Source organism: Rhinoderma darwinii, chromosome 5 (assembly GCF_050947455.1).
Source record: "Rhinoderma darwinii isolate aRhiDar2 chromosome 5, aRhiDar2.hap1, whole genome shotgun sequence".
In the NCBI taxonomy this organism is placed as follows: domain Eukaryota; kingdom Metazoa; phylum Chordata; class Amphibia; order Anura; family Rhinodermatidae; genus Rhinoderma; species Rhinoderma darwinii.
The window spans coordinates 81,556,824-81,569,710 of NC_134691.1; the positions used below are offsets into that span (position 1 = coordinate 81,556,824).

General features: G+C 42.4%; 1 long non-coding RNA gene across 1 annotated transcript in view; it reads left to right on the top strand.

The window, feature by feature from the left end:
- LOC142652652 (uncharacterized) overlaps positions 1-748 on the top strand; it is a 74,327-nt gene extending 73,579 nt beyond the window's left edge. The window contains exon 3 of the long non-coding RNA XR_012847874.1: positions 435-748. This is a non-coding gene — a long non-coding RNA (uncharacterized LOC142652652). The remainder of the gene's footprint in view (positions 1-434) is intronic.
- The last annotated feature ends 12,139 nt before the right edge of the window (positions 749-12,887 follow it).

Below are 12,887 nucleotides of genomic sequence, written 5' to 3' on the forward strand. Positions count from 1 at the left end.
ACTTGGATGTCAGAAAACATGGAAACTCGTGTATTCTCCCCAGTAATCCTGATGTCACTGCTATGCTTTCTAGGTTTCTGTATAATTAAATATCAGGAAGAATGTAGTCGCAGGGAACAAAGAATACGCTGGGTGACAATCATAAAAAATAAGTAATATACACTTGGTTTATAAAAAAGGTTTTAGGAAAATTATTGAATTAAACAGAATTTTACATTTGACCTCTGTAAAACGCATAAAATACACTTTGCTTGAGAAGCAGAATGAAAAGATAATTTTCAGTTACAAGGCGATCAGGAAAGGTGACACCTATCCCTCCCCCGTCTTTTTACTTTTGCTTTGGGTTATACACTGCTTTTCTGCTTGGACATAACTGACTTCAGAAGTTACTGCTGAAGAATTTCAGTAATATAATTGCTGCATTCTCTTTTCAGACAGGAGAAGACAATGGCCCTACAGTGCACTCAGATGAGAAATGGAAACTTTTGGGCTCTCTGCTTTAGTTGAAGCACAAAGCCTGGATTGTCTTCTTTCATATGATTTGCCCTTGACTGACAGCTAAAACAGTTGTCCTGTACATCAAATAAAGCCTGAATACATCTAGTAACCTGAACAAGAACAGGAGGAGGCATTTTGAAATTCTCAACTTTCATAATATAATATTTTTTACTTTTCTGCAGTGTATAGGTAAGGCAATTAACATGCTGATGTGTAATTGATAAAGAAAGGACATATACAGAACACAAACATCCACCCATTAAATATTATATTCACAAATGTGCTTATAATGGAATGCATTTGTATCCATGTATGAATACAGCATTAGAGGAAATGAAAAAAATACATTTAGATAGAATTAAAGGCTATATACACACACCTTTGAATGATTTTTTTTAAATGAAATCACTGTGTTTATTGTTTTCAAGCAGTTTTCTAATTTATGTTTATTAAATTCTTCTTTTACTTTTTATGATACAGCTTCTGTGTATCCTATATACATACAAGCTGTATATTCTCTCTCAGACGATTCCGTCAGTTCAGCTGAACTGATGGCTTGGTTGAGAGCTGGTCCTGTCTGTCTCTAATATCAATTACATCTTAAGCTGTATCGTAAAAAGTAAAAAACAAAAATTAATAAAGGTTAGAAAAGTGCTTAAAATCCTAAAAAAATATATAAAAATAAATCAATACAAAGGCCTACATAGCCTTTAAAGCAAATCTGTCAGCATAGTATGTAAGGGCAGCACATAAGGGTCCACATCTAGCGTAAATACTGCAGATTTTTCTGCAACGTGTTTCATTGCAGAATATCCACAGTAGCAGCAGAATAGATGATATTTGAACAAATCTCATCCACACGCTTCGTAAAAAAAACTTTCAGAAATTGACCTACAACACATTTTTGAATCCACATCATGTCAATTTATACTGCGGAATCGCTGGTTTTCTATTGCGGGTTTTCCCCATTGAATTCGATGGAGAAGTAAAACCTGCAATAAATAGCAGATGGGGCAGTTTTTGCAGCGGAAAAGCTGTGATTCTGCAGCAAAAATCGCAACTCAGAAAAAAAAAGGTTATACTTACCTGTACTCATGGCGATGTGTCCCTCTGACGTCCTGCAGCCCGGTAATGGTAATCCAAGGAGGCCAGGCTGCAGGATGTCAGAGGGATGTGTCGCCATGACTACGGGTAAGTATAGGCTTTTTTTTTTTTACCGCTGTTTTTTGCAACGGACATTCCAGCTGAAAAACTGCACCACAATTTGCTGTGGTTTTTCGGCCAGAATTCCCAACGGGGTCCAGGGTGGATACGTTGTGTACTTTTTTGCAGTGTATCCGCTCTGTGTGAACATACACTAACAGCTAGAGGTCTACACATGTATTAGCCAAAACGGCACAAAAAAATTTTGATGAAAGAATGAATAAACGAATACAGCAGACTTTTAGCTATAAGTCCGCTGTACTCATGATGGGATCACCTCCCCCTCTTCCCGCCCCTCTCTGCAGTCACTGATAGGTTGCTTTGTATGTACATACTAGTTCTTCTCAATGAATTAGAATATCATCAAAAAGTAAATTTATTTCAGTAATTCAGTTAAAAAAGTGAAATGCATATATTATATAGATTCATAACACACAGAGTGATCTATTTCCAGCATTTTTTTTCTTTTAGTTGAAGATTATGGCTAACAGTTAATGAAAACCCAAAATTTAGTGTCTCAGAAAATTAGAATATTATATAAGCCCAACTTCAATAATGATTTTTAATTCAGAAATGTTGGTCTACTGAAAAATATGTCCAGTATATGCTCTTAATAATTAATCGGGGCTCCTTTTGCATTAATTACTGCATCAATGCGGCGTGGCATGGAGGTGATCAGCCTGTGGCACTGCTGAGGTGTTATGGAAGCCCAGGTTGCTTTGGTAGAGGCCTTCAGCTCATCTGGGTCTGGTGTCTCTCATCTTCCTCTTGACAATACCCCATAGATTCTCTATGGGGTTTAGGTCAGGCAAGTTTGCTGGCCGAGCTGAAGGCCGCTATCAAAGCAACCTGGGCTACACATGCCACGCCGCAATGATGCAGTAATTCATGCAAAAGGAGCCCTGACCTGGTATTGAGTGCATATACTGTACATACTTTTCAGTATGCCAACATTTCGGTATTAAAAATCATTTTTGAAATTGGGCTTATATAATATCCTAATTTTCTGAGACACTAAAGTTTGGGTTTTCATGAACTGTTAGCCATAATGATCAACACTAAAAGAAAAATATACAGGAAATAGATCACTGCGTGTAATGAATTTATATAATATATGAGTTTCACTTTTTGAATTGAATTACTGAAATATTATTTTTTTTTGATGATGTTCTAATCCATTATTAGATTAGTATACACAGCAGTCTTTGATCAGCCACCTGAAGGCTGGGGGAGTTAGGGAGAGGAGGCGGAGCGATCTCATGAATACAGTGGAATTATACCTATGAGTACATGGTATTTTCAGCATTCCTCTTAGGCTAAGGACACAAATGTTGTGCTTTGTTGGCTAACAGGAGTACAGACCTTTAGCTTTAAGTGCTGCACTTACAAAGTGTCAGCATATTCAGCTGACATATCCCCTTTAATACTGGAGTACTCACTTCAAATAGCACCTAGTCTTGGTAAATCTTCTGCCTGGCCTGGAGCTCCAATTTCCCATTATCTTCCATGATGAGAGAAGCTGTGGGACAAATCTATAAGAGAGCAAAGCTGTATAATGGTTCGGGATGGATGTCAAATACTAGAGTTCTCATTATTTATCACAAGTGGCTTAAGATACCACGGCCATTGTAGTAGCAATTTGTCCCTAGCATGTTTTTGTATCAACATAAAAAGTAATAACAACATAAACAAGCCCCTTCATAAGTTAGTCAAATATATTTTCCTTTAATCCATATTGCAAGTTCCACTATGCTATAAAAAAGGAAAGAAATATGAAAAACTGGAAGTGCACAGAACCTTCATTTATTTTTCATATACTGTTAAATATGTTTTTAGTCCACAAAATGTATTCAAAGTAAAGCATCCCATTGTTTTTTTATGGGCCATAGTGTATCATTTTGGCAAACGTTTCTTAAGCAATACGTCAGTGACGCCTTTGGCTTGGTTAAGATAAAAAAAAATCATATACATGATGTATACATTTGTTATATAATGGTAGTCAATACGGTGAAGTGTGCCAATGTACAGTATGCCATCATTTGTTTTTTCATAAAAAGCACCATTTCTCCAAGCTTTTTCCACATAAAACAGCTTACTAAATGTGGTGTGAACGGGAACTTACTGGGATATGAACCATTTCTCCTGAGATCTACACTATCATATACATTAAAAGGAGTGTAACAAGTTATCACCTATCCACCGGACAAGTAATAACTGTTAGATTAATGGTGGTCCGATGGCTGGGACCCCCACCGATTTCCAGAACAGGGGTCCTGTGTCCCCCATTCCCCGCAACAGCATGACTGTTTACAAGGAGATCTTGAATTGAGCAGCAGGGCACATGCTAGACCGCTCCATTCAACTCCTCCTGTCAAGCGGTCTTGCTTCTGGGGAGTACAGAGAGAGACATGAGAACCCCATTCTGGTGATCAGTCGGTCCCAGCGGTTGGACCCCCACCGATCTAACAGTTATCACTTATCCAGTGAATAGGTGATAACTTGTTAAAATTGGAATACTCCTTAAAGAAAAATCACCTGGGGTTAATAAGAGATTATAAAGACTGCCCAACTTGTTGTCACCAACTTTCATAAGCAGGGTTGCAGGGTACCTCATTAGTAGCTTATTATGCTACACTTGTGTCTTCTCTGGAGCAGCATAGTGACTCAGAGATAGTTTTGACATGATGTTGCTGTCACTTGTTAAATATTGTTTACTTAGCAGTTAAAATAGGCACAAACTGATACCATATTACGGTCAACAATTTACATTGCTACAGCACCACTCCATAAACTACATCTAGAGCAGTAGCGAGCAGCCCTCCCTGCAGTCCCTGGGACCACGCTTTTATCTGGTGCATCCATCCGGTGCATCCCGGGCATCTGGGGCATCCCAGGTCAAGCAACACTTTCAACGGTATCCATGTCCTCAGGACAAAGATACTGGGAGCTATTATTTTTCTTGCAGCCTACAAGACACTGGGAAGCACACACAAGACCACCACAAACCCAAACATAGGCAACGCTAAGACATCACGGCATCATACCACCTACACCTAGCCACCAACAGCACAAGCAAGAAGAGCCTTAGCTGCTTCACTTGTCATGGAACAAAGAGGGCACTATTACCTTTTAGTACACACATAGGTAGGCATTTTTGCTGTGTGGGGACACATTATTACTGTGCAGGGGGCAAAAAAGGGGTCATCATTACTGTTTGATAGCACAAAGGTGGGCCTTACAGTGAGTGGGCACAAAGTGGGACATGACTACTGTGTGGGGTCTCAAAGGGGGCATGATTACTGTCCATGGGGCACAAACAGGGCATTATTACTTTATAGGGGGCACAAAGGTGGGCAATATTACTTTGTGGGGGGCACAAAATTGCATTATTACTGTGTAGGAAGCACAAATGAGAACAAGAATACTGTGTGGGGGCACAAATGGGATCATTATTAGTGTGAGGGCACAAAGCTAGACATTTTTTATTTACTTTGAGGGGGCACCACAGGGGACATATATCTGTTTGGGGCACAAAAGTGGTCATTATTGCTGTGTTGTAATTTCCTTTGATCATGACAGTGGTAGTGATACATAGTGATGTAAAAGACCTTGAGATAAATGCTTCACTGAATGAATTACCTTTGCTCCTTACATAAATATAGTTGCAGTTCAACACTTGTGTTGTTTTGTTTAGTCAAGATCTTTTTGTCTAATATTACCAAGTCCGGCTTCGGCCATCAGAGCACCTGATGATCTCCTGGGGGGACAGTTTTTAACTCATTATATGTAATAAGGCCCATGAGGTCCAGATGTAGACCACCCTATAAGAAGCTGAAACAGAAGTGGAAAACCTGCTGATGAGGTTTATTTTACAAATAACCTATTAGTCTTGTCTAATGATATGCCCATAATGAAAACAACAACATCTCCAGTCTCTGTCTATCCCTGCAGCTTTGCACTATATTTCCTCAACCCCTTAGTGACCAGTCTATTTTAGAACCTAATGACCAAGCTGTTTTATTCGTTTTTCTATAGTCGCATTCAAAGAGCTATAACTTTTTTTATTTTTCCGTCGACATAGCTGTATGAGGACTTGTTTTATGCACCATTTTAGGGTACATATAATTTTTTGATTGACTTTTATTAACTTTTTTTGGGGGTAATTAGAAAAAAAACCTGAAATTCCACCATTGTTCTATGCGTTTTAAATTGACGCCGTTCACGGTGCTACATTACCTTTATTCTATGGGTCGGTACGATTACGACGATACCACATATGTAGAGGTTTTTTATGTTTTACGACTTTTGTACAATAAAAAACCTTTTGAACTAAAATTATTTTTATTTGCATCGTCGCTTTCCAAGAGCCGTAATTTTTTTATTTTTCCGTCAATGTAGTGATTTTTTAGGCTTGTTTTTTGCGGGACGATAGGTAGTTTTGATTGGTACTGTTTTGGGGTACATGGGACTTATTGATTAATTTTTCTTATGACTTTTTTGGGGAGCAATGGAAAAAAATAGCAATTTCGCCATTGTTTTTTGCGGTTTTTTTACGGTGTTCATCTTGCGGTTTCAATTACATATTAACTTTATTAATTGAGTCATTTACCTCCAGCCAGGACGTGATGTGTATTCAGACTCCTGTCACTTCTCTGCACTTCTCTGTGATTTACAGATTTACATTTATATAGGCCACTTATAATGTGGTGACAGAGCCTCTTTAAGGATGAAAAAACATAAAAAGTACATTAAAGTAAAAAGGCATTATGACAGTAAAACTGGAATAAGACTAAGGTAAATAATGAAGACAAGCAGACCAACCTATATTTAGAGGATAAGGAGTTTCAGCAGTTTGCAAATGTTCTCCAACATGGGTATGGAAATCATCACATACACACTGGATACACACAGGGTAAAGGGTACAAGATCACGCTGTGACGGGACTTCCTCCCACAGGTTCTTCATCAGAGCCATGGAAGACTGACCAGACATCGCCTCCAGCCGCTGCAGATTCGGATAAACGTCCTGGCACGGCTGGAGGCAATGTCTGGTGACTCTTCCATCGCTCCGGTGAAGGACCTGTGGGAGGATGTCCAGTAATAGCGTGATCTCACGAGATCACGCTGTGCAGTGAAACGAGCTGGGCATGAATGGAGAGAAGTGTATGACACTGATTGGTCAGCATCATACACCTCTCTTTACAACGTCCACTTGGTAAAAAATAAAAAAAACGCCCAGTTGGTCATTAAGAACTAATTAGCATAAATCTAAAATTGTTCATAACTTGGTCAAAAATGATCGTTTTTCAGAATAAAAACCACCTGCCTAAACTGTCCATATATGGATACAGTGACGTCAGGGACTTCTGAAGCGGAATCACCGGCAAATTGGCCGGGGATTCCGCTCCAGGAGAAGTACCTCACTTCACTGTTCATATATGAACAGTGAAGTGAGGGATTTCTCCGAGAGCCATCCCCTAGAGGAAAGTAGGGGGGGTGGCACTACCTACAAGGGGCGCTGTGTGGCATTACCTATAGGGGGGCTGTGTGGCACAACCTAAAGGTGGGTTGTGTGGCACTACCTACAAGGGGGATGTGTGGCATTACTTACAGAGGGGGCAGTGTGGCATTACCTACAGGGGGGGCTGTGTGGCATTACCTACAGGTGGGCTGTGTGGGATTACCTACAGGGGGGCTGTGTGGCATTACCTACAGGAGGGCTGTGTGGCATTACCTACAGGCGGGCTGTGTGGCATTACCTACAGACGGGCTCTGTGGCATTACCTACAGTGGGGCTGTGTGGCATTACCTACAGGGGGGCTGTGTGGCATTACCTACAGGGGGGGCTGTGTGGCATTACCTACAGGGGGCTGTGTGGCATTGCCTACAAGGGGGCTGTGTGGCACTACCTACAGGGGAGGCTGTGTGGCATTAACTACAGGGGGGGGCTGTTTGGCATTACCTACAGGGGGGGCTGTGTGGCAATACCTACATGGCGGCTGTGTGGCATTACCTACAGGGGGGCTGTGGCAGTATCTATAGAATGTAGTGTGTGGTATTATCTACAGAGGGCAGTGTGCGGCAGAAAATTGACAAATGAAATTCATCCGTTTTTAAAACGGACAAGGAAAAAAACGAGTGCAAAACGGGTTAAAAATGGTAGCATGGCCCGGAACGGAACAGATGCAAAACGGCTGAGAAAACGGACCAAAACCGCCTTTTTTATCGGCCGACACTCAGACCCTCTTGTGTGAATAGAGCCTAAAGGTAGTTGATGACGCACCGTGTCTTTACACAGTCGTAAGTGCTGTCTTAGCAAAGACACGGAGCGTCATCAATCACAGAACACGCCCCCTCCTCAGACAATCTCGTCGTCCACACCTTTTCATCCTTCTTCACACTTATAGTTCCCATACTGTGTGTGTGTATATATATATATATATATATATATATATATATATATTCCATATATATAGTTCCACAGCGAGGCAGGGACTCCTAGCGTCGTACATAACTATGATGCTAGGGGCCCGGCTCCCTGCAGTGTGTTCGGTCCGGGACTTGCGGCCGAAATACGTTCCGTCCATTATGGACGTAATGTGCTCGTGTGAATCCAGCCTTACTGTAAGGGCTTATTTAGACGAACGTGTAATACGTCTGTGCAAAGCGCCTCGCACGGACCTATATTAGTCGTGCAGACTGTCCGTGAGTTTCACGCAGCGTATGTCCGCTGCGTAAAACTCACGACATGTCCTATATTTGTGCATTGTTCGCGCATCACGCACCCATTGAAGTCAATGGCTGCGTGAAAATCACGCACAGCACACGGAAGCACTTCCGTGGGACGCGCGTGATTCGCGCAACAATAGTAAAAAGTATGAATGAAAACAGAAAAGCACCACATGCTTTTCTGTTTGCAAACATACTGAGTGTCATAATAATGGCGGCTGCGCGAAAATCACGCATCATACCGGGCTGACACACGGAGCGGTTATGTACCTTTTGCGCGCGCAAAATGCAGCGTTTTTTGTGCAAGCAAAAGGCACACGCTGGTGTAAATCCGGCTTCAGACAGTGTGCAGGGAGGGAGCTGTCTGACTGTAATCTGTAATTAGAGCAGGGAAGGACCTGTGACCATAGAGGGGCGTGGCAGTATGCAAATAGCTGCAGATGCAGGAGGGGATCATGGGTATGGTGGGTTACAAGACAGGAAACAGACAGTAAGGGATGTAAACAAACAGCAAAGGATTTAAACAAACAAAAAAAGCAGCAGTGATGATGGAAATCAAACAGAAACTGGTTAGAAGTTTAATAGGGGGTATTAGGGAAGGCAAATCAAGGCTGGGGGACACTTTTTAGAATTATTTTTTTTCCTGGACAACCCCTTTAACCTCTTAACGCCGAAGGACGGATATATCCGTCCTCTGCAGCTGCTAGTTCGCGCAGGAGGACGGATATATCCGTCCTGTGATGGCGCGGGTACTGAGACTGTACCCACGCGATCAGCGGCAGGAGCACTGCTGTTATACACAGCCTGGCTCCTGCTGCAACTGCCGGAATCGAAGCGCGCTCCCATTCCGGCAGTTTAACCCATTAAATGCTGCTGTCAATAGTGACAGCGGCATCTAATGTGTTTGACAGAGGGAGGGAGCTCCCTCTGTCACCCCATCGGCGCCCACGCAAAGAAATCGCGGGTCACCGTCGAGTTTCCATGGCAGCGGGGGGTCTAACAAAGACCCCCAGGTCTGCCTTCAGCATCTGCCTGTTAGGCGATGTCGGAGGCATGACCTAACAGATTGCCTGTCAGTTTTACACTGACAGGCAATAACGCTTTGGTATACTAAGTATACCAAAGCATTATATATGCGATCAACAGATCGCATAGTGAAGTCCCCTGGTAGGACTAAAAAAAAAAATGTCAATCAGTTAAATAAAGTTGGTGAAAAAAAAAGAATACATAATTACAGTGAAAATCAAATAAAACGACTTTTTTTGCCCAAAAAGTGGTTTTATTTAGTAAAAGTGTGAAAACAAATCACACATACACATATATGGTATCCCCGCGATCGTAACAACTTGAACAATAAAATGAACACATTAATTAAACTGCCGGATGAACGGTGTCCAAAATAAACGCAAAAAACAACGGCAAAATTGCCTCTTTTCTCCCATTCCCCCCATAAAAAATTAAATAAAAATTAATCTATAAGTCCTATGTACCCCAAAATAGTACTAATGAAAACTACACATTGGCCCGCAAAAATCAAGCCCCCATACGGCCACATTGACGGAAAAATAAAAACGTTGCGGCGATGCAAAAGCAAGTGATTTTTTCTGAGGCTTTTTATTGCGCAAACGTAGGAAAACATATAAAACCCTTACATATTTGGTATCCCCGTAATCGTGCCGACCCATAGAATAAAGTGAACATGTTATTTACGCTGCATAGTAAACGGCGTAAATTTATAACGTGAAAATCAATGCTGGAATAGCTGCTTATTTTCAATACTCTCCTAAAATAAAGTTAATAAAAGTTAATCAATATATTATAAGCATCTAAAAATGGTACAATTACAAAATACAACTCGTCCCGCAAAAAACAAGCCCTTATACGGCTATGTCGACGGAATAAAAAAAAAGTTACAACTCTTGGAATGCAACCATGAAAAAGCAAAAAATAATCCTTGGTCATTAACGTGCAAAATGGCCCGGTCATTAAGGGGTTAAGGCCAAATTAGAGCCATTCAAAAGTCCAGATGATTACATTGAATTATCTGGGCAATGTAAAAAAAACATCAAAACAGTAGAATGGGATTTAAAGAGGCTCTGTCACCACATTATAAGTGGCCTATATTGTACATCATGTGATCGGCGAAATAATGTAGATTACAGCAGTGTTTTTTATTTAGAAAAACTATCATTTTTGACGGAGTTATGACCTATATTAGCTTTATACTAATGAGTTTCTCAATAGAAAACTGGGCGTGTTTTACAATATGGCCAAGTGGGCGTTGTGGAGAGAAGTGTATGACGCTGACCAATCAGTGACCAATCAGTGTCATACACTTCTCTCCATTCATTTAGACAGCACTAGCGACAGTGGCGTAGCTATAGGGGTCGCAGCGGTCGCACCTGCGACCGGGCCCCTAAGCCTGGGGGGCCCACGGGCCCCCGTTGCCATACTGTATGCTTCCAAAAAAAATCTTCTGTGCCGTAAAGCCGGCACTTCCTGGTTACGGTCACATGGTACACTTAGTGTACCATGTGACCGTGTTGTCACGTGACACGTCTTCCGGACAGTGGAGTGGAAGAGTCGGTGCCGAGGACTCCAGGTGAGCTGCAGTCTGTGTTGTGATGCCTTGTAATGCATTGTGTTGTATTGTGCTGTTTGCGGTGGAGAGGGGGGGGCGTTAAATCACAGCCCCCCCCCCTTCCTCTTTCCACTGCAAACTCCACAATACAACACAATACAGTATAGTACACATGACTATGAGAGCGGGGCTGCGGCTGTGTAATGCAGCCATTGCCCCGCTCCTGAGTCCTGACATGTGCGCGCCGTCAGCATGATGTGATGCGGCCGGCGCTGCACTAATGATCTGCGGCACTGAAGACAGAACATGGCACCCCCATGTTCTGTCTTCAGTGCCTGAACCGCCGCTCATTAGTGCAGCGCCGGCAGCATCTCCTCATGCTGACCGCGCGTGCACTTACTGTCAGGAGCGGGGCAATGACTGTATTACACAGCCGCAGCCCCGCTCTATAACGGCGGAGATCAGAGGAACCTCTCATCTCCGCCGCTATTCTCCTGAATGCTGCAATCAAAGCCGACTGCAGCATTCAAGGGAAAATGAGAAGGGGGGATGCCCCTGGATCGTGTCACAGGGAATTCCTGTGACGCGATCGAGGGCCATACCATATATGGGCAGACAGCCCTGGGGTCTATTGAAGGACCCATGGGCTGTCTTACCATATTTCCTGTTAGGGCATACTGAGGTATGTCCTAACAACTGCCTGTGTGCTATCTGTCCACAGGCTAATGTACTGACATATATCTGATATATGCCAGTACATTAAAGTTTAAAAATAAAGTAAAAACAAAGTAATGTTAAAAAAAAAAAACACACATTCACCTTTTTTACAATAAACATTAAAATAGGTCTCAATGCATAAAATATACACATATTAGGTATTGGCGCGGCCGTAATAAGCTGCACAACTATTTTTTTTTTTTGCCTTATTTGTGATGTGTACTATGTAAAAAAATAAAATAAACTGCTTTCTATCACTTATTGTGAGGCACGAGGTGTGATGAATCTAACCTCCATGTGCCTCACATTAATAGTAATTAACCCCATCATGTACCTTACACATTAACCCATTATGACTGAGAAACATGACGGGATTAATTACTATTAATGTGAGGCACATTGAAAATTCATCATCGCACCTCGTGCCTCACATTAGAAAACGAAAGAACTTTTTTTTTTTATTACTGTAAACGAAGTATCGGTATCGAAGTCCAAATTTTGGTATCGTGACATCCCTACACTGTGGGTCGCGTCCCCCTGGGGGTTCGTGTGAAGACCTCCGGGGGGTCGCGAGTCACTCACCGAGGTCCCGGTTCCATTCAATACTGGAGCAAGGAGCTGGCATCTCCTTGATCCAGCATTCACTGTGCCCTGAGCGGCTCGACGCAGGCAGGCGGGATGTAGCGACATCATCGAGCCTGCCTGCGCTGAGTCACTCATAGCACAGACCGAAGGAGGCGAAGGATCCTGCACCCGGCGTGGGAACGGGGATAGGTAAGTAATTATGCTATTTTTTTATTATGCACATATGGGGGCATTATACTGTATGGGGGGGCTGATATTGTGTGGGGGGGCATTATACTGCATGGGGGGGCAGATATGGCATAGGGGCTGATAAGATGGGGGGCATTATACTGAATGGGGTCTGATATGGGGGAATTATACTGTATGGGGGCTGATATGGGGAGCATTATACCGTATGGGGCTGTTATGGGGGGGCATTATACGTTATGGGGCATTATACTGTGTGGGGGCAGCTATGGGAGCATTATACTGTGTGGGGGTATTATACTATGGGGGCTGTTGGGCAAAGCGTCTGGGCATAGGCACGCACAGGGGTCTGATAATAATGATGATGGTGGTGTTGAGGAGTGGTAGGG